This window comes from Lepidothrix coronata, unplaced genomic scaffold (assembly GCF_001604755.1).
Source record: "Lepidothrix coronata isolate B3197 unplaced genomic scaffold, Lepidothrix_coronata-1.0 Scaffold36, whole genome shotgun sequence".
Taxonomy (NCBI): Eukaryota; Metazoa; Chordata; class Aves; order Passeriformes; family Pipridae; genus Lepidothrix; species Lepidothrix coronata.
Window position 1 is genome coordinate 3,176,084 of NW_016690216.1, and position 22,370 is coordinate 3,198,453.

Genomic DNA, 22,370 nt, shown 5'->3' on the forward strand with positions numbered 1-22,370 from the left:
CAGAGTCAGAAAGAACCAGAAAAAGACTTTATAAATGCAGTATTAGATTATTATTAGATAGAAATAACAGGTTTTTATAGGTAAATTAGAGGTTTAAATACCATCCTGAGCCCATTTTTAAATGCAGTTGCCCTCATTCATTGGTACGTGCTATTCAGTTGCTCAGTGCAAAGCCTCAGTCTCTCAAGCAGACATAGGTTTGTTGAGCTGTTTCAGTTTTTCCAAACCTGGCTCAGGTTTGCCTTTACAAGCAGACTGTTGTAGCTGGGGAGCGTACAATGGACGGTCACTGCATCATGTGTCATCCCTGCCTCCCCCAGGCAGAGGCTGTGCCCTGTGCAGTGGGTTCAGCATCACCACTGGCCACCCCTGCCCTGAGCTGGGGTGCCTGTCAGTCCCCTGTGAACGAGGGGATACTGCAGCACACCCAAACAAGCCAACGCGAGTGCGTGGGCAGGAGGGAGGATGCCACACATAAAAGAGTAATGACAACGCCAGCCTAGCTGTGGCACAACGCATTAGACGCTCTGCTTTGACAGCCTAGAAGTGTTTCTGTTGACTGTGGCTTCCCTCTGAAGGAGTGGCAGGCACACACATCCTCCAGACGCGGGATTTCCCCACTTCCTCTCTATCCCTTCTCTCACCGAGTAGAAGTTTATTCTCGTGTAAATCTGTCATCCTTTTCAGAGCGAGATGTTTTAAATCCCACTGGTGGTAATGGAGAGTGAACAGATCCAGCTGATCCCACTCTACCAGCCAGTAACAGCCCACCCAGCAGCTGTGAAGTCTCAAGTCTCCCAAAAACAAGCCCAGAAAAGAGCCTTGCTTTGTAAAAATGTAGCAACAAAGATGATAGGCTTGCAAGAACCCAGCCCTTTTCCCTGTTTAAAAATACTTTGTCTCATAGAATTATAAAAAATATGTAAAAACATGCTCTGTGCTTGACAGCCTTTGAGCTTTGAGTGTGACCTATGTGCACACTTTCAGGAAGAAGTTTAAGTTGCTTTTAGGTTTTGAAGACACAGTGATAGGTTCCTGCTCTTAATCAGATGTATTACTGTCTGCTTCCTATGTAAATTTACATAAATTCTTGATATGAGAGGTCACAATTTGAAGTAATTAGACTTGAAAATATCATACATTAGAAGCTTTGGGGATAAAAACCGCTCAACTTGCTGAGGAGAAATCTTAGTCAAAATGAGGGGAAGATAACATCATTGCTTGTGGGTTGCCAGCTCTTGTTCAAGCTCACAATCCTCGTATTTGTGCGATGACTAAAACACTGCAGAGCCTTCAAACGTAATACGGTGAGAGACACAGCCTGTCGGGTATGCATACTTTATTAGAGATTAGAGAAATCCTGGCAAATATTTAATACCTTTTCTCTTGTCAGGGAAACAGTATGAAAAAATGTACATGCCTAGGAATGCCTGTATATAGACATATGTATTTAATATATAAATCCATATATTAAATTTTTTAAATATTTATAAATTTAGAATGTATAAATATTTAATCTAGAAATACATTTTTGTCTTTATTGAGGAGACAACATATCCAACATGCACACAGATAGAAATACTCATTATTTCTGCTTTGGGATTGATGTAGGAAACCTAGACCATTTATTTTAGGGGCAAAAAAGGGAAGCTTCCTGCCTAGGATGCCCAGAAAACTGACACTTCAGCACACACTTGGCCCAGGAAGCCCTTAAACTTACCAGCAGCTCCCCGGTTCATCCTGGGGAGTCTTTATGTGCCTTTCTGGGGCCCTCAGTATGGGCAAAGTTGCAGCACCAGTACTACCCCGGGAGTTTTGCTTAGTTAGGCAGTTTCATTGGTAACATGGTTTACATTATGTTATAACCCTGGTGATTTAATTAAATGCCCACTGTTTGCAGCACTCGCAGTGAGAGTGGGGTGGCATGGACCCTGAATCCCAGCAGTCAGTCACCCTGTTGGGGCAAGAAAGACATATTTCAGGCATTGCAGTACCCAGTTGAAGGCACTTCAGTGCAGGCTGAGGCCATCCAGCTGCCTTCTGACATGGCATTTCCTAACACGTTATGATCAGTTATTAGAGAGATGCCTCTGCCTGAATTAAGGTGCAAACAAGACCATATGCCAAAGTCAATAATACAGATTTTTATTTAACAGTAAATGTGAGGTAGAGAGAAAGGGGGAGAGAAAGAGTGAGAGAGAGACAGAATAAGTAGAAAAAATATCAGCACTCCATGGATTCTGACTGTGTCCCATTGATCCTCTTTTTGTGTCTTCTCAGTGATGAGAGTCCCAGCCCTTTTGAAGTGATGGTTGTAGCCTATATCTGTCAAGGGGAACCCAGGGTGGTGAGGGAAGACCTTGTGTTAAATCCATGCTGTCTTTTATCAGGCTTAGGCTAGGTGGGAACACCCTGGTATCACCTAGGGAGGGAAGTTTTACAGTGAATGATGTAATACTGGATCATAGGACATTCCATGAGTGTTTGACACCTTTTAAGACGTTATATCTGTTATATCTGCCTACAGTGTCCAATATGGCCCATCAGCAGAGATGAGTGTCTTCAGGCTGTGTGTGAATTGTGCCACTACTCCCGCAGAGGGGAGTTATCACAGCTGAGTCATTTGTGTAAGGGCAAAGAAACACTGCCCTACCTCACAGGATTTGTCTCTTTCCTTATCTTTCCCAGGTTGTAGTCTGAGGTATCAAGTGTGCATGCCCTCAGCACCTGGGCGGTTACTTTGCACATTGTCAGCTTGCGACTTGATTGTCTTAGCCATTAGCATTCCAGTCTTTCACACTTGTGGATACATTCTTCTCCTGGAATAACTGGACAATGATGCCACCTTCATCTTGCGTCAAGTTCCTGTCACAGTCCAAATCAGTAGGCATATTTGGGGAGGGGCAGGCTTTGGTGAGCAGTTGCTTCTTTGCACAGTTTGCTACAGTGGACAAAAGTCCTTCAGCGATTTTAACAATGTTTAAGCGATAAACCATTTCAGTGTCTGACACACATGGACTTCAGAGGCTTCCTAGATGGGGGTAAAGCACTAGCAAACTGTGTTGTTACAGCAAAATTAAATTTTCAGGTTTTAAATATAATCCACATAGAAAGAAATTTCAAAGTTTACAACCAGCCTAGTAAACAATGCAGGAAAAATGACATAATGCCCATTAAAAAAATGCGATTTAGAGCATTTCTAAGTGCCACATACTTCTCTAGTCATAACTGAAAGATCTCTTCAGTAACTATCAACTCAATTCTCTTGCTAAACTAAAGCTCTGTCAAGTCTTTTCTGTCTCCCTTAGCCACTTTCCAACCTGCCTTGCAAATGTGCTCATTTTCATATGCCACAGATAACTGCAATCCAATTTGGAAGGATATTTTCTATTAGGAAAAAAATAATCCAATATACATTTATAAAATGTCAACAACCCAAGTTGTATTTTTTAAGCCTAATCAAACCAAATATATACGTGTACTTATAATTCATTTCCCAACTTCTGCTCAAATTAGATATGACCCCTTTAAGAGAACTGTAAAACTGGCCTTTTTGCAGATTCAGAACCATTTAAAAGCAGAATTAAAACAAGCAATAAAAAAAATATGGACTGTACTAGAGCATTGTTGTGAAATTTACTTTTAATAAAAGTTTGAATTGCAACAAGCAGCTATTCATCATTTTGTCATTATTCGAGGTTCATGATATCATGGACATTAAGACATTGGATTTATTTGAGCTTAATTTAGATGTATTTTAAGGCAGGCATAGAAGCAATTAGGATTGCAAAATAAGCAAGCTATCACTAGCCAATATTTTAACCAGCTGGGGAGCAGGCAGTCGCATAGGGACTGATTCCAGCCAGCCTAGATCAGAGTGAAGGACACTCCTTCCTCACCTGCAGCCCCACGTGGGGAGGTGAGAGGAGCAAGATCCAAAGGGCCTGCAGCTCCATCGTCAGGTCAGGAACTGGGCCACTGCAGTGGGGTTTTTTTCCACTTCATGGCCCAAGTGACCTGTGTGGGATCACCTCACAACCACAGTGTGTTTGGCAGCTCATGGAAACTGAATATTTTGACCTTCCTCCAACCATCTCTAAGCATCTCTTCAAGGCCTTGGTATTAAAAAGACTGAAACTGTCTCTCCTCCAGGCCTGTACGATAGAGCTGGAAAATGTGCACCTGACTCAGTCTTCATGAAAAGTATTTCATGAGTTGCAGCGTCTTCTGATGCCACCTCACTAGATATTTGAGCAAGTGCAGAGTTATATTTTTGAACAGTCTCCTACCTACTGCAAGAGATACGATGCCTTAAGCCCCTGATGATTTTTATTTTTCTAATACTTGTAAGCCTTGTAAGTTTTATAAGTAGACTCTAAAAGCAGCATCCCTTACATCCCTTTCCCTGTAGCACCCTTGTTTACACATTCCTTAACCCTCTTACCCCATTCTATGCTCCCTATATCACTCCTACCCCTGAATCCAGTAGAAATGTTTACTCTCTTGTCAAGACAAGGCCTAGACTGTTTAGGGAACAGCCATATCAGGGCCTGAACAACAAAATGAAGTCAAGAATTAGGTAACTATGTACCCTTTGTGCTCTGAAGAAGACGAAGATAAATGAAGTAGGTGGTCCCAAAATACACCCCAGACCCATTTCTCAGGGGTGGACCCAGGGCAGTCCAGAGTAAAGGCCACAGGGTGGACACATTTGGGATTGGATGGATGGTATTATAAAATGTAACATCTGGGGCACAGCGGGCACGCCATGTAACATCTTTTGCCTTGGCATAATAAACCCTTTCTTATCTCACCCCTAATTAACTGCTCCGGAGATTTTTTGAAGCACCATAAATCCCACGGCATCAGATATATGCGACATATGCAACAGGAGAGTTTCAAAGGACCCGAAGGTTTAGGTAAGAGAGAAGAAATAGCATGGTAGAAAGAAAATAATTGACATATTTTCTATATTACAATTATTTGTATTCACCAGAATTCTTTACAGCTAGCCATATTAAAACATTCATTAATGAAAATTTACAGTGTATTAAGTGCTACAGTATCATCAGATTTAGCCAAAACATTAGAAAGCGAAAAAGTGGAAATACAAAATGTCAGAATTCTTTGAGATGTTGTTTTTAATAGTTTTTAAGAGTTTTTCAGTAGAAATGTGTTAAAAAAGGTAATTCATCTTTTAAATTGGTCACAGTTTAAAATTAGTCACAATCGGTCTGATTCAGTGGAAATGAAGAATTCTGTAATTTCTGTAAAAAATAAAAATTATTAAAGTGCAACAAAATTCTGCAAAAACTGTCAAAAAGTTTGAAAATTGGATAATATGCCAGAAGATTATGAAAATATAAAAAATAGATTAACCTGCTTCCTCCAGTTTTAAAAAAAGTAACATCAGTCTCCAAAGCTGCTTTATAGTCTAGGGAAAATAACAAAATCCTTTCAGTATCATGTTTATGTTTCTGTGGTCTCACTGCCATTTCTGAGTGCAGAACTCCCACCAGCTATCTAAAAATCAATGGCTGGTTTTAGATGACCCTTTAATGTCAAGTTCAGCTGTTCTGTATTTTAAACTAGAGAGACAACTCAATATTTATGACCTTTTGAATTATTTTTTAGAAATGAACCCTTACTATGGACCCAGGAGATGTGAGTTGTCAGGGAAAAAAAGAAAAAACAAGTAGTACAGAAGTGTGTAAAGGGGAAAGTAAAAAAAAAAAAAAAAAAAAAAAAGACAAATAGTATCCTTCCCACTTAACACATCTCATGCTCTTCTTTTTAAAAGGCAGGATCCTATCTTTTTCTAAAGTTGAAGGAAGTCTGCTTGCCTCAAGCTTGCCCAGCAAGGCAGCGTATGCATCATATCCACAATGCACTTTGGCATTGGCTTGAAACTGCTTTTGATACCAGGTTTGTCTGAGGGTTTTCTCTTTGAATATAAGCTCAGCCCTGTAGAAGGAGTTGTGGGATGTACTGGCACCATATGAGAGGTGAGATGTGAGTCCACACTTTCAGTTAGCTCTGCCTGTGGCACATATGGGCCAGCCATGTCATGTAAAACACCTAATGCCTTCAGGCAGTGCAGTATACCTGACATCAGACAGATCAGTGGATTCTTTCCAGACATCTCCAATACTATGGGTTTCTGAGCACAAGCGAAATAGGACTGCTACGTGCATCCCCATAGCCCCACACTGAGCTTGTTGCAATGCTGAAGAAGATGGTTGTATTGCTGAGCACTATTCTCATCTCCCACTCAGATTCTCACGTTGAGAAACTGTGCAAGCATGCCGCAAAATCTGACCCAAAGCTTCCTCAAGCCCTAGAACAACGTTTCCACTGACTCTGGTAGAATTTGAATCAAACCTGTGATCTCCTATTAGCTTATGTTGACATCATATTTTATCATCTCCAATCACCAAGTAGTAATATGACGGAATCTGCAATGAAGCTCTATTCTTGGTGACTACTGTATTTCCCCAAATATACATGAATGGCAGTTCTTCAAGTACACATAAAGAACTTCATTTTTTTTCTAAAAACTTTTCAGGTTTTTCTTACAATACATCATGATGGCAAAAATATTTCAAGTGAGTCAATTTACCTTGTCTTAGTGTAAATAGTAGTCTCAGATGCTATAAAAGAAAGACATGGTCCCTGGACTGAAGTTATGATAGATGGGTAAATAAGGTCCTGATTTCCATGTAAATAGTTTAAAAAGCAAAGCTGTAGGCCTATTTGTCTCCTATTTTCAGCTAAATAGGAAACAATAGCAAGGCTAGTTACTATGATTATGCTGTAGGCATAATTGCTGCAAATGCAAATGACCAGTGAGATGTATAATTCAGATATTATTACTGTATCTGAAATTGTATCCATTGCATAAAATTACACATAAGTTTCTTATCATTTAGCTTTTAATTCTGCACACATTATCAGCTAATATTTCATAGAATCATAGAATCATTTGGGTTGGAAGGAACCTTGCACCCCTTCCTGCTGTTGCCACATCTTCACTCTTGTTTGCAAACCTTATGATATTCAATGTGAAAAACTCAGAAACAAGTGATGGTTAGAACCTCTGCTGTAATTTTTAAGTGATTTTCTAGCTGTCATGTTTGTGGGAAGAAACTTACATGCAAAGCCCAAATGCACAGAAGTGAGGAGAGTAATCCATTTTTTTAAACCATGTCATTGTCTTCTTTTAAACCCATTTTACATTTTCTGAGTGAGTTTAAGGTTGACTTGCAAGTCGATTTAAATAATAAACCCAGATATGGGCAGGAAAATATGATACTGATGATACCAGATGTGTTGAAATTCTGGCATGTGTCTTGCATCCTGTATTCTGAGTGGGGCTTGTCTGCTCCTTTAGATAGGTTTCCTCCTCTACTGATTTAGGCTTGAGCATGGAATTACAACTATTAATGTCTGGACAGTTCTTACCCCAGTGGTTCCAGGCTTCTGCTGAGTAACCCTCAGCAAAGGGATACTCTTCAGGGAAAAGAGGTGGAGCTCTGTACAGTTTCCTAGACAGGACCTGACGGACATCACTTCAGGTTCATATGGGAATAATTGTAAGTGTATGCAGGAAGAACTGAAACAAATGTGATTTAAGATCCACCTAATTTCTTTGAGTCATTCTTCTCTGGTTGGTCATTTTAGAAGTGTGGGAGGGTTGGGAACTTGGTTTTCTTTCCAGTGTTAACCTCACATTTCCCTATCTCCAGATCTAAGCTACCTTTCGTAGGCTGAGACAATTGCTTACCTTCTTGTTTCCCATGTTAGTGTGATGACAGTACACATTAGCCTGAATGTCCTTAGCTCTCTTGTTTATTGTAAACCTTCCAGCTCAGGTTCCCATAACAGCATGGTGGCTCATGTTTCCTAGTGCAGAAGACCTACACATGCCTAAGAAACTTGGTTCTTGGAGAAAAGCAAGTCTTCCTGCTCTCGCTCCTGCTGAGATGAGAACTCCTCTGGATGGAAAGTTACTCTGTCTTAGAACTTTGGGGCCATGTGTGTCCTGGGCATTCTGGGTGCTGACTTTTTTGAAAAGTGTTTCCCTCCTTCTGTCATTCAGACCTGACATGTGCTACTATCAATTTTACACTCATTTTCTTCTTTGGAAGAGAGTCATTCAGAAGCGCCACGTCGGGATATCCATTTTATTCTTTCCATTTCACTAAATGAATCTTACTAGGAATTTACAAACATGGAGAAAGAGATTTGCATTTACATCAAGGCTGTTTTACCTGGCATCCCTGTGATAAGGCAGTCTCACAGCCTGGCAAGATAGATAGGAATCCTTAATACTGCCATAGTGGCAGAAAGTGATGAGAATTACTCGTTTTGTTCAGATTGTGATCTTGTTGAAATGAATTTTCTCTGAGCATTGTTTCTCCTTTCAGTAATTTCCAAGCTTGGAAAAACCGTTTTGGATACAAACCACTTGAAACTTATCATTGTTCTGGAAAGCACTTAAAGTCTTTCAAGAATAAATTTGTGTAATGTTAACTCAGAATGATTTGCATGACAAAAATGTACTCATACACAGTAAATTGTTTGTAGAAAAGCCACACTAAAAAAAAAAAGCTGATTAGTGCCAGTAAAGTAAATAGCAGTAACCTGCTCTTCCTTCCCTGGTTTTTTACCAATAATAAGATCCAGTTTACTGGAATATTTCTTAATTAAAATGTAACTATTCGCTGCCCGATCCTATTAAGAATATTTTGGATACAAGATGCAGCAAGCCTAAAACTGCTAACATAATGGAAAACAAATTCATGAAATAAGTATAAATGCAAACATTCCTCTTTTAAAGGTATTTTACGGTCAATGTTGTAGTTGATAGAGCCACTGCCTCAGAGATATGCAATATAAATATATAAGGACTTTTCTCATAGTTAATGTTATTATATCATATTTTTTGGCTGTGCCTGTCTGATTGTAACACATCTGCAACTGAAAGGTAACATTGAGGGGTACTCTTATCTGCAGTACTGCACTGAAGTACTGCAATGACCAGAAAAGTATATTTTTAATCTGATTTACTACTTAAGGGAACCAAAAAAACCATAGATTACCTTATGGACCTTAGATTTGTGTAGGACTAAAATGGGTTAAATGCAAACCCAGGCTATCTTTAAATTAACCAGATTAGAAACAAGCACGGGAGTGCTCGAGTTTCATCCAGGTTCTTGAATGGATTTTGCCCATTTTGTGCACAGTTCCAGAACCAGAGGCAATGGGAACACAGTGAAACACAAGAAACAACTTTTTTACTGTGAGGGTGACTGAGCACTGGAGCAGTTTACCCAGGGAGGTTGTGGCATCTCCATCCTTGGAGGTTCTCAAAATCCACGGTCCTGGACAACTGGCTCTAGACGGCCCTGCTTAAACAGGTGGATTGGACCAGATCATCTCCAGAGTTTCCTTCCCACCTCAGCCATTCTGTTATTTCCAGGTATCTTCATGGATCTTCAGAGATCTTGGTTTGTACAGTCAGGACTGAAGGCAACTAATGTGTTTGCTCCCTCTGTCAGATGGCAGGAGGAAAGAGGATGGTGGGCTCTTTGGCTTCTTTCCTTCTTCTTTTCTGATAGCTCATAAGATTGGAAAGGACCTTTCCTCAAAACAGAGCCATTAGATCCAAGACCCCACTGAGACTAATAAAACCCTTTGAAATCACTGGCTCCAGGAGGCTTCAGATCTAGCTCACAGGAAAGGCAAATGTACCTGTGGGGTCAAGATAGAATTTTCAACGTTGAGGGTGGAGAAAAGGGAGAGAGAAGGGAATTATCATCTGTATTTATAGGTGGTTTTCCCTTTTGATGAAAGATCTCTCTCATTTGATTATTCCTGTATTTATCTTCTTGCAGTTCCCCACCCTCCAGTCAGACAGTTAGGCCCCCAGGGAGGAGACTCCCACAGACAGCCCACATCTCAAGTGACTCTTTCTTTTCTCGTTTTCAGTGTAGGCTTCTTCCAGTTATCATCATTTGCTTTTGCTGAGTGGATTTCTATTTTATTTTTCTCCCTCCTTGATGTTGTGTGTAGTTTTACGGTCAGTGACAAGCTGGAGTGGCTGCCAAGAGAGTAAGAAACTCTTCCAGAGATAATGTGACACCAGAAATATGAAAGGCCTGTAATGAAACTTCTCAAGCAACCAGCCAGATGGGAACTTTGAATTATCTGACCTAGGAGATAGTGGGAGATCATGATTAATAAAACCTTTCTTTATTAAATGGGAGATACGTGTGCTCTGAAGCAAGAGAAGACATTTCAACCAATCTTCCCTACTTTGATCCCTGTGTAGGAGGGAGAATTTATGTGCCAGTTTGGTTTGGCTCTGCACTGTTGCAATAACCCAAGGGGTTTTACTCCCCTGGTTTTTCATCCAGATGGACTGCTGTTCAGGATGTGGAGATGATCATTCATGACAGAAGTAGAGCTGCATATGGGAACCTGTTGTGGTCCAAAGTCTGCTGGTGCTACTTTTGTTGCTCTAGCCAGCAGCGTTGCTGCCAGTCACTTTGCATCAAAACATGCTGTGGTCAAAGCTAAGAGATTTCCTGTGGTCTTTTCCTGCACAGAGACTAGCACTATAGTTTGTGATGAACTACTTCACATTTTCTGATGAGAGTCTCCATGCTTGAGTATGCAGACAGTTTAAAATAAATAACAGATCCAACAACTTAGGAAGGTACGTGAATTATGTTATATTAATTCAGGAGTTTGCACTTAAAACTATTCCTTTCAGTGTTAAATATATTACCTTCTTGGTTAATTTTGTCAGGTTCCGGGCACCACATTTCATTTTCAGAGAGCACTTCTCAGGACCAGCTTCCCTTCATCACTTTTTGAAATGTATAGGAATCGATACCTAAAGCTTAGGAATAGCAAGTTCCATTCATGGAATTAAATTAAAAATGAAACCTTGTAATCATTTGTCGTTTTTCTTTCAGACTTATCATGTAATCTCTTTTTCTTTTTGGTTCTCAAAGGGTAGATTTTTTTTTTGCCTAAGATTCTCTGAATGCAAACTGGCAGACTATATCAGGTGTTGTTTTCTGTTATTCCTCAAACTAGTGCTGATCAAGTAGAAAACTCACTTTAAAGTAAATGGCATTTTCCAAGCAGGATAAGGCCTTTATTTGCATTTTCAGTCCAGCTATATGAATTGATTTTTTTTCTGATTAGTGATAAATATATCTGGCTTGATTCTGTAGAAAAGCAGAGGTGTTCTGAAACGGTGCTGTTTGGGAAGTATAGAAGTCAGCCGCGCTATGCAGGAACCTCAGTGTAAACCATTTTAACATCCCACCCTTTCAGGTTTTTTTCTACAACACCCACTCATTTTGCACAGATGGAGAGATGTGACAGATCATGGAATTAAGAACCCAAAAGCTTTTTTGTTAAATTTTTAATCCACTCCTCCCACACTTCCATAGTTCCTTGATTTACAGTTTAATTCAAAATGAATGAACTACCAGTCTTTACTAGCAAGCGTCTGTTTGTAGCATGTGCTAGCTACCAGCCACATGTCTAACCCTCTAATGTTTATTTTATTATTCCCAGAACAGGCAGGCTTGCAGCAAACAGTATTTATCACTGGATCATCATGTCTTTTGGGCATTACTGTAGAGTCAGGCTTTGGGCAGCAATATTCACTTTTCTTTAAATCGCTGATTACACCATCTTTACTTGAAATAATCACTGTTTCCTAATAAACAAAAAGAAATGCTTTCCAGTAGAATGTCTTCAGTCATTTTCTGAAATGCCAAGAATGACAAAGAGTGCCATAATAAATAAGATAAAACAGAGTAAAATAGAATTAAAAGACAATTTGGGCTTTCACAGTCTGCATACGTCACATCTCCTCTCTACCTATATCTGCCTTGTCCTACAAGAGAAGGGGACTTAGAAGCACCTCTAGCTACTTCTTTCACACAAACCAGATTAATGTCAGTCATTTCTTGCAGAAAGTAACACACTGACTAATCAGAACATTTCCGTCATAGATGAAGTAGGGGAGCAAGGAGAATTTAGAGGACAATTCACTAACAGTATTCGTGTTTTTAACAGGAAAAAATGAAAAAAGTCTAATTTCCTGACCAATTGTCACCTCCATGTAATGAGTTGCAGAAGATGATCTGGGGCTTTTAGTTCTATATGCTGTTTCGCTCCACTGTGCCAGCTGTGAAGATTCTCCACCAGCAGGAGCTGGTGCAGGAAAGGCTCAGTCAAGTGTTTTACTGGTCTCTCAAACTCCTTTCAGCACTTTGGATGCATTCATTTTGCAGAGCAAACCAGAAGTATCTGACTCCTTGGGTTTTCTTTGCTAGTTCATATTTCTCAGTGGCAGGGATATGAAGTACATACTTGAGATACTGAGATATGTACTTCCCTCTGGGGATGCTCCTTATTTTCTGACATACAAAATAACACCAAGACTTTTCTCATACACCTTTAATTTCCTGAGTTATTTGCAGCTTTTTTTCTGAGTCCAGTTGCAGTTGTGTAAGTTCACAGTAATGACTTTGAAGTAAAAATATTTCTACTTCTCATTTATACAGATATACCTAATATCGAAAACTAGTAAAGAAGTTTTTCCGTTTTGCAAGTTTTAAACTTAAAGGCAAGATTGTTTTTCCTTGTAGAAATCCCTGTAAGACAACTATGGGAGAATTTCAAAGCATACGCTGTTCTGATCTGTGATCCTAAAGGGTTCACTGCTGCCCAGAGAGTATGGACTTCAGTCATACAAGATCATAGATCTGTTGAGTGTGTCATACAAAACTTTATTTCTCTGAGTTTTGTTCTACTGGAAATTTTCCTGGTGATCCCTGTTGCTAAACTTAAGGTAAAACTTCAGCTAGTTCCTTGAAAAGGCCGGACTAGATTTTGATTCCATCACACTGACAGGAACCCTGATCCTTCACAACATATACTGGCCCTTTTTCTCAAGTGGGCTAAGCTAAGCTATGATATGACACAGGAATTTAACAAGCATGAGATGGATGCTGACAAGGCAGAGCAGGGTGGAGCTGTGACAGTAAGAGAATAAGGATTTAGAGGTACCAGCCTGAAAGAGCAGTACTAATGTATGTCTAATCCAAGCAGGCTGCTCCTTTATTAGTAATTCTTTGAATTTCCACAGGACACCTGATATCTCCTTGTCCAGCTCATTGTGGTGAATGTGACTGCACAGCTAAGAGGTATTAGATAAATTATTAGCAAGTAAAGTAGCTTGGTTGCATTTAATCTGTACAGAAATTAGAAACCTATTTTGAGAACAGTTTCCATGCTGCAGTGTGGAATATTAGCAAGACAAATTGAGCAAAGTGCCACTTTATGATCCGGGTGGGTGTAATCTCCTAGTTTTTCATCTGCCGTAGCAGAGGGCTACCCCCCCGCCTTTGTGTGTCTGCCTCACATTAAGGGCAAGGAGTGGCAGAAGGATTTTGTGCTCCTGGTTTATCTTCTGACAGTGATAACGTTGTCTCAAGGGTCAGCCAGGCTTTTCAGTTAAGGAATAATAGCAAATGTCTAAATTTTGGATCCCTTTCAATTTATTTGAGCATTGCAGAACTGCCTCCACATAGGAATTCAACATTAAATAGTGCAAGGCAAAGGGAATTAAGCTCCTCTGCATGATGCTTGGCTGCAGGACTGTCCTTAGGGCTCCCTGTGCTGCAGGAGAGGACCAGGTACAGTATGACTCTTCTGGGGAAGGGACTCCTCAAACTCTCAGTGTCTGCACAGCCTCCTGGGTCTAAAGACTAGCACTGTAGCACTGACCTCTTCAGAGTCCAAATCAAATATTATAATTTCTGCTTTCTACTTGGTATGGTTCCTGCTGTGAATTCACCTTCCCTTCAAGCCTGGAAAATCAGATTATGTGATCTCCCATATATTAACTGAGTTTTTGTCTCTTCCTCTTCCCTTTGGGTCTGCCAAAGCTAATGTTGTTTCTTGTCAGGAAGTTTTATCTGGCTCCTACTCTAAATTTCCTTTCTTAGCTGCATGCTATGATTTCTAGTGTCACTCTGAGAAAATTCATCTCCAGAGTCATATATTTATAAAGTACTACAGAGTTCCCCACTCAGCCTGCTTTTAGTCAACTACATGTTTAACTCCCCTGGTCTTTCCTTGTGAGTCAGCGCTTTCCGCTGCTTCTCTTCAAATGTCCCTCCATTGCACTGAGTATTTCTGACAGTGAGCAAAGCTCAGTGCCGCCTTGCTGGACAGCCATGTTAGGTAGTTACGTAAAAGGAACACCATAGGGAGCACCAGGCCACCTCCCTTTCCCCTACTGTGAATCCTATGCACCCTTAAAGTCCGATTTACTGCAATTTGGCATTGCAAAATCATGTCTGGGCTACTGCTTACGACATCTGCAGGCCCTTTGGCATTCCTGCCTTCCTAACTTTCTCTCCTGTTGGGTATTAGGGGCTTTCTAAAGAAAGAAGTCCTGCCAGCATTAGCTAAGGAGAATACAGAGCCCGTCAGAGCCCACCCTACAGGGGTTCATGGGGGACTGCAGCATCCTGCTGGTGACAGAGCTGTTGTGTAACCCCATACTCAGTCAGCCCCAATGAATGGCATAGCTGCGTCCAGCTACTTCAGCATAACTTCCCTTGGGAACAGATTTTCTGGAATAAAAGTGACGTGACTTGAGAGCAGAGGAATCATTTTTATTGCAGACTGGAATGGCTGCACAAGGGGCATATCCTGGTGCTTTTACCAATATAGTTGTTCTGTACAGCTGTATGGGCAGCTTTTCACATGTAGACGGGCTTTAAAGTACATTGCTGTTCCTGTATGTCTCTGCATTTTCCCAGAGTAAATCATAATTCACAATCATGTTCCTAATCTTTATAGACCCCTTTGTGTTACTTTATTATCAACACTTGGATACTCAACCTGTCTCTGTTTTGCATTATGTGCAAATTTCATTACTATAAGTATTTCCTCCCTCTAATGGAGGTACTTAGCAATAACCGTGTCTCGCTCTGATTCCTGCGATCCTCAGTAGACACATTCTCACTACTGACACGTTGTCATTCATCATCACCTTTTGTTTATGTTTTCAGCCGTTTTTCAGTCCTCCTGATAATGTTTATATCCAGGGTAGTTTGTGTTACTTAGGAAATGAAGACTTTTTTTTTCGTGAGAGTCCAAAATGCATCACTAAAATTCAAATAGCATCTGCTGTGCTCCCTCCATTCATTACCTGTGTTAATCTGCCTGACAAAATAATAAAGTCTGCACAAGACTTTTTCTTAATAATTGCGTACTGCATCTTTCTTAAGGTACCTTCATCCTCTAAATAAAGACTTCTTTCTCCTTGAAAATTACTTCTATTACTGTACAATCAATTGATCTAACCTTAAGTAGCATAAGGAGTCATTTCTCAGGTAATGCTTGCTTCAACCGGTGTAATCCAGTATAATCCCAGTTGACAGGCTGTGTCCCTTAAAGGAGTCTGCTGTAGTGTTCAGCCTCAGATGCATGTGTAAAATGGGAAAGAGGGTCTAAAACTGGCACCCCTGCCAAACCAGACTGCCTTTACCATTACATTTTTTAAGGACTTTCAATTGCTTGCCACCATTAGGGTGAACTAAATGCTGAGAGGATGTCTCTGAAACTGTCTCAGGGTCAGCCTTCTGTTCTGTTGAACGTCCACTGATCCGTGATCTTCTGTCAGGAAAAGCTACAAATGCTCTTTCTACATTAGCCTGGTTAAACTGACAATCTGGGAAAGGTGGACTTAAATTCCATTTTCCTGTAGAAGTTTTTTTGCATTCATGCAGAACACTGATAACGACTTGTTTGTGCTTTTTAAATAGCCTGGGAGTGGAAGTTATTTTCTTTTCAAAAAAACAAGGCAGAACAAAGCAGAAATCTTGAGGCTCTGGTATTTGTCTCCTTCTGTATGAAGCAGTAAGTAAAAGAATTTGTTGCCTCATACACAGAGGTCCACTGTAAAGGGTAGTTTTTTCTAATACAGGGATGAAATGCCCTTTGGAAGTATCATCACTAACTAGAGAGAAGCCTAGACAAGTAGGTGTGAAGTGGATTAACATAATGTTTCCTCAGCTCTGGCTCCTTCAGCTGTTCATGGACTCACAGACTTGGAACCCATTAGCAAGGAAAAATATGGGCAAACTCAAGACATACAGTTTGTTTCTAGATAAAATAGATTGATTTGGCACTGTTCATGGATATTACCCTATCAGAATACTTTTAACCACCCTGTGAATAGTGGTAATATCCATGAACAGTGCACTGCGAACTAGATCCAAAAGATGGGTTATGGGTATTTTCTTGTACAGATGGTGAATACAAACTTGTGGCATTGGGTAGGAGAAAGAACATGAAAGCGATTATATTTTTTTATAAGTGATTGCTAGAAATGTCAATTTCAGCCTTTTACAGTCTGGATGTAAATGGCTCATTTTCTGAGAGTTCTTTCTGAGTGATCTACCCTCAGATCTTCCCTCATTAGTGAAGAAGTACTTGGCATGAAGTGGATGTTAATTGATATTAAACTATTGTGGGAACCTATAGGATTAATAGTTGCCTAAAAATAAAACTGAGCGTGATTGTGAGCGTTACAGTAGATTCCAGAAGACATAATAGCCATTCACTGTCTTGAATACATTCTCTGTTGGTGTGCAGAAAATTAGGATTAAATGACTTTTAAAGGAATTTATGTGTTTGATTAGTTTTTCAGGGTGTGTTATGAAAAATTGATTTCATTGTGTCATGGATTGCCATGTTCATATTTCAGTGACATTGTGCGTAATGCTGTGTTTTTAATGTCAGTCTGCCATTCTGAAGTACACGAATTTGCAGGAACAATATTTACCTTTGCAGAAGAGCTTACTTGGAAGGAGGAGTTTTATACCTGTAGCCAATATATATCAGAGCACCCAGAACTGGAAAATCATTATCCATAACATCAGCACAGTGTGGTCAACATGTACTCCTAGCATCATTGTCATAAGGATGCCCCCAACCTAGGGGGAAGCATAAGTATTGCTGGATTGTGTAGGGCACAGAGATAGGTACCAGGCACAAGAACACAGTGAATAATGAAAATCTGCTCGTCTTTGCTGGGAGGGTTTTCTGATGGTGCTAGTGACTTAGATAAAAAGAAAGTATTTTTTTTTTAATGAATCTCATTACATAATTAAAAACACTCAACACTTTCTACAAAGGAAAAATTTGTCAGTACTTTCAAGTGTGGAATCTTCATTAAAGAATTAACTCTGTATGTGTAGGTCCTGGTTTAAACATATCTAACAGAACTCCACCTCCAATACCAAAATAGGCAAATACTTCACAAAGAGTAGATGAAGTAGTGCAAGCTACTGAATAATCTGCAGTGCAAGAGATCACATTGTTCAAGAGAATGAAAGGACAGATTTTTGGTGTGATACCAGTAGAAGCTGTCATTAACTGAATTTTTTTACCTCTCCTTCCTTGAATGTCTTTCTCTTGGAAGTACCAACATCTTAGCTATTCTATAGGTTTGTCAGTCTGCTTCCATTAAATGTACACAAGAAAACAGTGAAAAATCAGAAATTGAGTGTAATGTTTGAAGCTAGTTTGATTCTCTTAAATGGGTTGAGAGTATTGCTGTGGGAAGGAAAGGATTTCAAATTAAAGCATTTGAAAACTAGTTTGAAATCTCTTTCATTTGCTGTTTCTTCTTTTTATTTCTTTCTTTTTTGTTTGTTGGAATTGTTTCTGACTTGTTTTTTATGTGTTTTTTTGTTGGCGTTTTTTGGGTTTTTTTTGAAGGAAGCTCCTATTCAAATCTAACGTGACATTTTCAATCCTTGGATTAGAAGCAAATGAGAGGAAATAGGTGTGCGTAGGCTTTTTTCCTAGCTAGCTGTAAGATAAATGCCACTGGCCACCTTGCCCAGTTGGTGAGTGTATGCGTCAGCAAGGGCATCACATGCTGGAGCTGTTTCACAAATGACTTAGACACAGAAATAGCCGGCGGGTCACTGAAGGACCTCACCAGCGGCAGATCACTTAATCAGACTTTACAAGTCGGCTGCTGAACCAATCCCTTCCCTGCCGCCCCAGCAGCGCCTGCCTCCACAGGCGCAGTCTTAGGGCTGTTTTATCCAAGGATTGAGCAACTCAGTCAACACATAACAAAGATTACCAGCGTGGAGGAGAGAACCCTTGTAAACTGCAAGGCTTTGGAGTTTGCACGGCTGTGATGTGCATGCCTTTCCATCATTCTTGCCTCTGCAGTTTTTTGGTTTTTTTCCCTATACAGTCCAGAAACTGTTCAAGATATTCCTCAGAAATGTCTAGGCAGAGACATATGTCCTGTTTGCTTCATTAGAGAAGCTTATTACAGCAGGAAATATCATGGAAAAATAGACTGTGTGCCTGAATAATCCACACAGTTATCCATAGTTTGATTGTGACCTACTGTAATTATCCTACCAGAGGCTTAGGAAGTCTTGTTCTTGTAAGATACAGTCAAAAATCAGATTAAATGGGCCTGTTCGCTGCAATTTTGCACTTAGAAAAGTGATGTGGCAGTGTACAGTCATGACATAGTTGATTGTTGGTGTGACATTTTATTTAGTTTGGTGGACATGTATACGACTATAGCATTTCACTGTAGTGTGAAAGTATCCACATGTATTTGAATATGCTCTATGTAAAATAATTCCAAGAAATTTGGCAGTGGTCTCATCTCTGTCAGACCAACAAAATGCGGTAAGTACAGGAGAAGGAACAATTGGTTTCACAGCAGATTCAGAAGTTTGTTTGCAGTAAATTGTTGTTGTACACGATAATGTTCTATTATCCACATTACTTTTCACTTACATAATTCATATATTTTTCCATAGTAAATGCTTTTCATCCTTGGATGAGCTCCCAGTTTTGTGATGTCTCCTATCCTAACTCACACTGGGAGCTGGAGACTCCAGAGCTATTTGTCTTAGCCTTTGCAGCTGCCCACCACAGAGACAGGTATTATATCAGTCTCAATATATTCTTATTTAGGGCTGTCACAAACTTAAATCCACTGTGTTCCAGAGCACAGAGAGACAAGTAATGCCCAGTGATGAATGGACCACATACAGATCTCCTGCTGCATGAGGCATAGTTCCACAGATAGACCTTTTCATCGTGTCTTTTGGTTTTCTGCATGGTAATCAGAAATAACTCCGCTGCTGTACAGTTTGAAGAGACAATCAGGCAAATCAAGTGTAATTTCTGAAGTTCTGAATTAGAATGAAATGCATCAAGAAAACCATTTCTTTCCGAACAAAAAGAAAGAACAAACAAGTGAATGAAAGCAGCAATATTGCATTGCTTTTTTACTATCTTGAAGCAGTGTAATATTGGTGATATATCATTATCAAAATATATTCAAGTATTTATTGCTATAATTTGATATATTTTATAATTTATGTATCGTCATTGTGTGTAATTTGATTATATTTTGATAGAATGAGAAAGTCTACATAAAATAATTGGGCTTGGATGGATTTGGAATTAAAGAGTTTTATCTTATTTACCTGTTTTTATCCATTTAAGTATAAAAAATAGGAATGATGCAGAACACCCAACATTTTATTTGCATTGATATAAACCTGCCAATTCATCCATGAAAATGAATTTTGTAATAAAGACTGTGCATTTTTTGACTTAGCTAAGTAAGTGTCCTGTATTTCCTGTCAATAAATAACATTGAAATTTAGTATGCTAATGATGATAACTAGGGCATATAAATACTAGAAAACTAATTTTCAAGATTAATTCAGAAAAACCCTTAAAAAAAAAAAGCAAACCCTTTTTGTATTCTTCGGTAACCTTAGCAGTCTCTTTATGTAGTTTTTATCAGAAATCTTTCTTCGTCAAAGGAGGCCCATGGAACTTAAAAAAAAATCACACCAAAACATAGCATAACAGTTTACATATATTTGTGTTGGTGTTTGTTTAAAAGATAATTTAAAAGGTCATAACGTTGATCTTGTATAGATACGTGTAGTCATTAAATTAAGAAAGAGAAACAATATCTAAAGACAGATGCCTGACTACAGCTTAGCCCCTGCTACAAGTCCCTATGATGTTTTGAGGTGTTTGTCCTTGAACATTGCAACTATAGTAGTGAAAACCTGAACATGGATGAAATTACGTACTCCACTCGTAAGAGAGAAGTACCAATATGTTTTTTGACATAAACAACGATTTAACAAAGTTTGGTAGTAAATGTGACAGTGGTTTAATAAGATTCTATGGCAAGGTACACTTGATTATTTACTGCATAAAGGACAGGGTCGGACAAAACTGTAAGGGAAACCCTCCCATTGAGATACAAGATTCAGAAAGGACTCCCTTGAGCTCTGAATTTGCCCTCAGAGGGGCATTTAGGTGCAGCTAGGTCCAGACTTAGTCCAAGACTTGGTCAATGATTTATGTCTAAAGGATGATATGTGCATAATCAATCATTTCTATCACTTAGCTAAGATTTCAGAGTTTCAGCCAACTGACACTTATTGCCAGTTGAGGTACTTATTACTAAGCATCTGACAAGATAAGGATTCTCTCCACCCCGAGAAGTAACCTTGAGAGCTGTTCCTACTCAAGGAGAGACCATGGCATGTAGCCCACTGCCATACAGGAGAGCTTAATGGGCCCTGGACTGTCCACTGTTTGTGGAGTAAGATGATTGAGTCAGTCCTATTTGCACCAATTGCAGGTTAGTTTCTTTCAAATTTGGTTTGAGTCAGACATAGACCAGCATTGTGGCTAGATGTGTGCATTGCTAAAATTAGCCCTTGGCTATTGCATTGTTATCTGTCTTCCCCAAAACCACTTTGAGCCAGATGCAGCCATCACTACCACATGCATCCAGTGTGATTGCCACTGGTGGTTATCACTCGAGCAGGATTACGGGAAATAATGGTGAGACTGGGGGGAACGGGGGAGAGCACCGTCACAAACCCCTTGCAGATATGCAATTTACTCTCCAAAAGTATACTTTCACTTGTGTAAATTGATTCTGTATTATACTGTGCAACTAATTATGACATGGAAGCACTTCTAATTTGGGTAGGAGCAGTCATAAGGCTGAACAGCTAATTTCAGCTGAGAAGTATTTGAACACATGCTTTGTAAGCTGTTCCTCACACAGCCCAATAATATTAATTTGTGCAGTTCGATGGTGAAACTTTAGTGTTCAACTCAGCATCCAATCTTAAATGCCAACTTTTTCCAAAATAACAAAGCAAGACATGTTGCAATAGAAATAGGATACTAAATTTTTATTAATGAGGACATACATCAACTGTTTGTTGTCCCTCATTAAGCTGTTCTGATTTGAAGCAGCCATAGAAGTCTGAAAGATACCAAGTCATATAAATATTATGTTAGCTAGGAGGAAAAGCTCAGTTATGGCTTCTCTGTGAGTCCTGTTCATGAGGCATGGTGTAGGTTCACAAACACAAATGCAGGAGTCACAGTTTGTTTCCAGCTTGCTCCTCCTTCAGTGGCTGTCCTGGTTTGGAGGCCTGCTCAGGACCAGCTTTATACTGATGGTGGTGATACCTTGCACCCAGGTGGGATGAGACTGGAAGCAGCTATTGTTCCTCCTCCTATGTGTGCTGGCCTGCAGGGGATGAGGAGGGGGGGAGATGTTCTCTCCCTGCTATAAAGTCTAACCATTACCTCAGTCACGAGGTAGCAACAACTCCGGAGCTAATATCAGAAACAGTTTTCTGTAAAATGCCTGACACTGAGGGGTAAAACACAATGCCTCTTGCCTGCCAGTGCAGCTTTGCTCATTTCTTATAATGAGGTTTCTTGGCTAATGGATTTACTGACAAGCATTCACTGAACTTTAAATCTTAAGCCAATATTGGAAAGCATCATCAGCTAATGAAATTCATTCATCAGCTTTTCTCATCGTAAACTCAGTTCTATATTGTGCCCATCCAGCCAAAGACCAGCAACTTGCCATGAGGTTTCTTTGTCCAAGTAAATTCAGTCATATATGGGAAAGCTAACAATGAACTGCTTCAGATTAGCCTCAACTAAAGTTATTTTAGAAAACTGTCTATCAATTACTTCAATTAATGAAAACAGTTGAAAAATAGCAATCTGTTCAGGAAGGAAAGAAGTTATTTTTCTGAAGTACGTTTTTTTGTGTGTGTACATAGTGCTCTAGTGCTACATATATGTCTATATACGTATATATGTATATTATGTCTATAAACATAAGGTTTCAAATATTATTCATTACAGTTCATTTCAGTTTCTTCCATTAATTATTATTGGACAATTTCTTTATTGAGGGGCATGGA

At 39.5% G+C, this 22,370-nt stretch overlaps 1 protein-coding gene across 1 annotated transcript in view; it reads left to right on the forward strand.

Annotated features, from left to right (window-relative positions):
• Window positions 1-22,370, forward strand: part of KCNB2 (potassium voltage-gated channel subfamily B member 2) — a 172,039-nt gene that overhangs the window by 28,226 nt on the left and 121,443 nt on the right. The gene's annotated exons all lie outside the window — the stretch shown is intronic.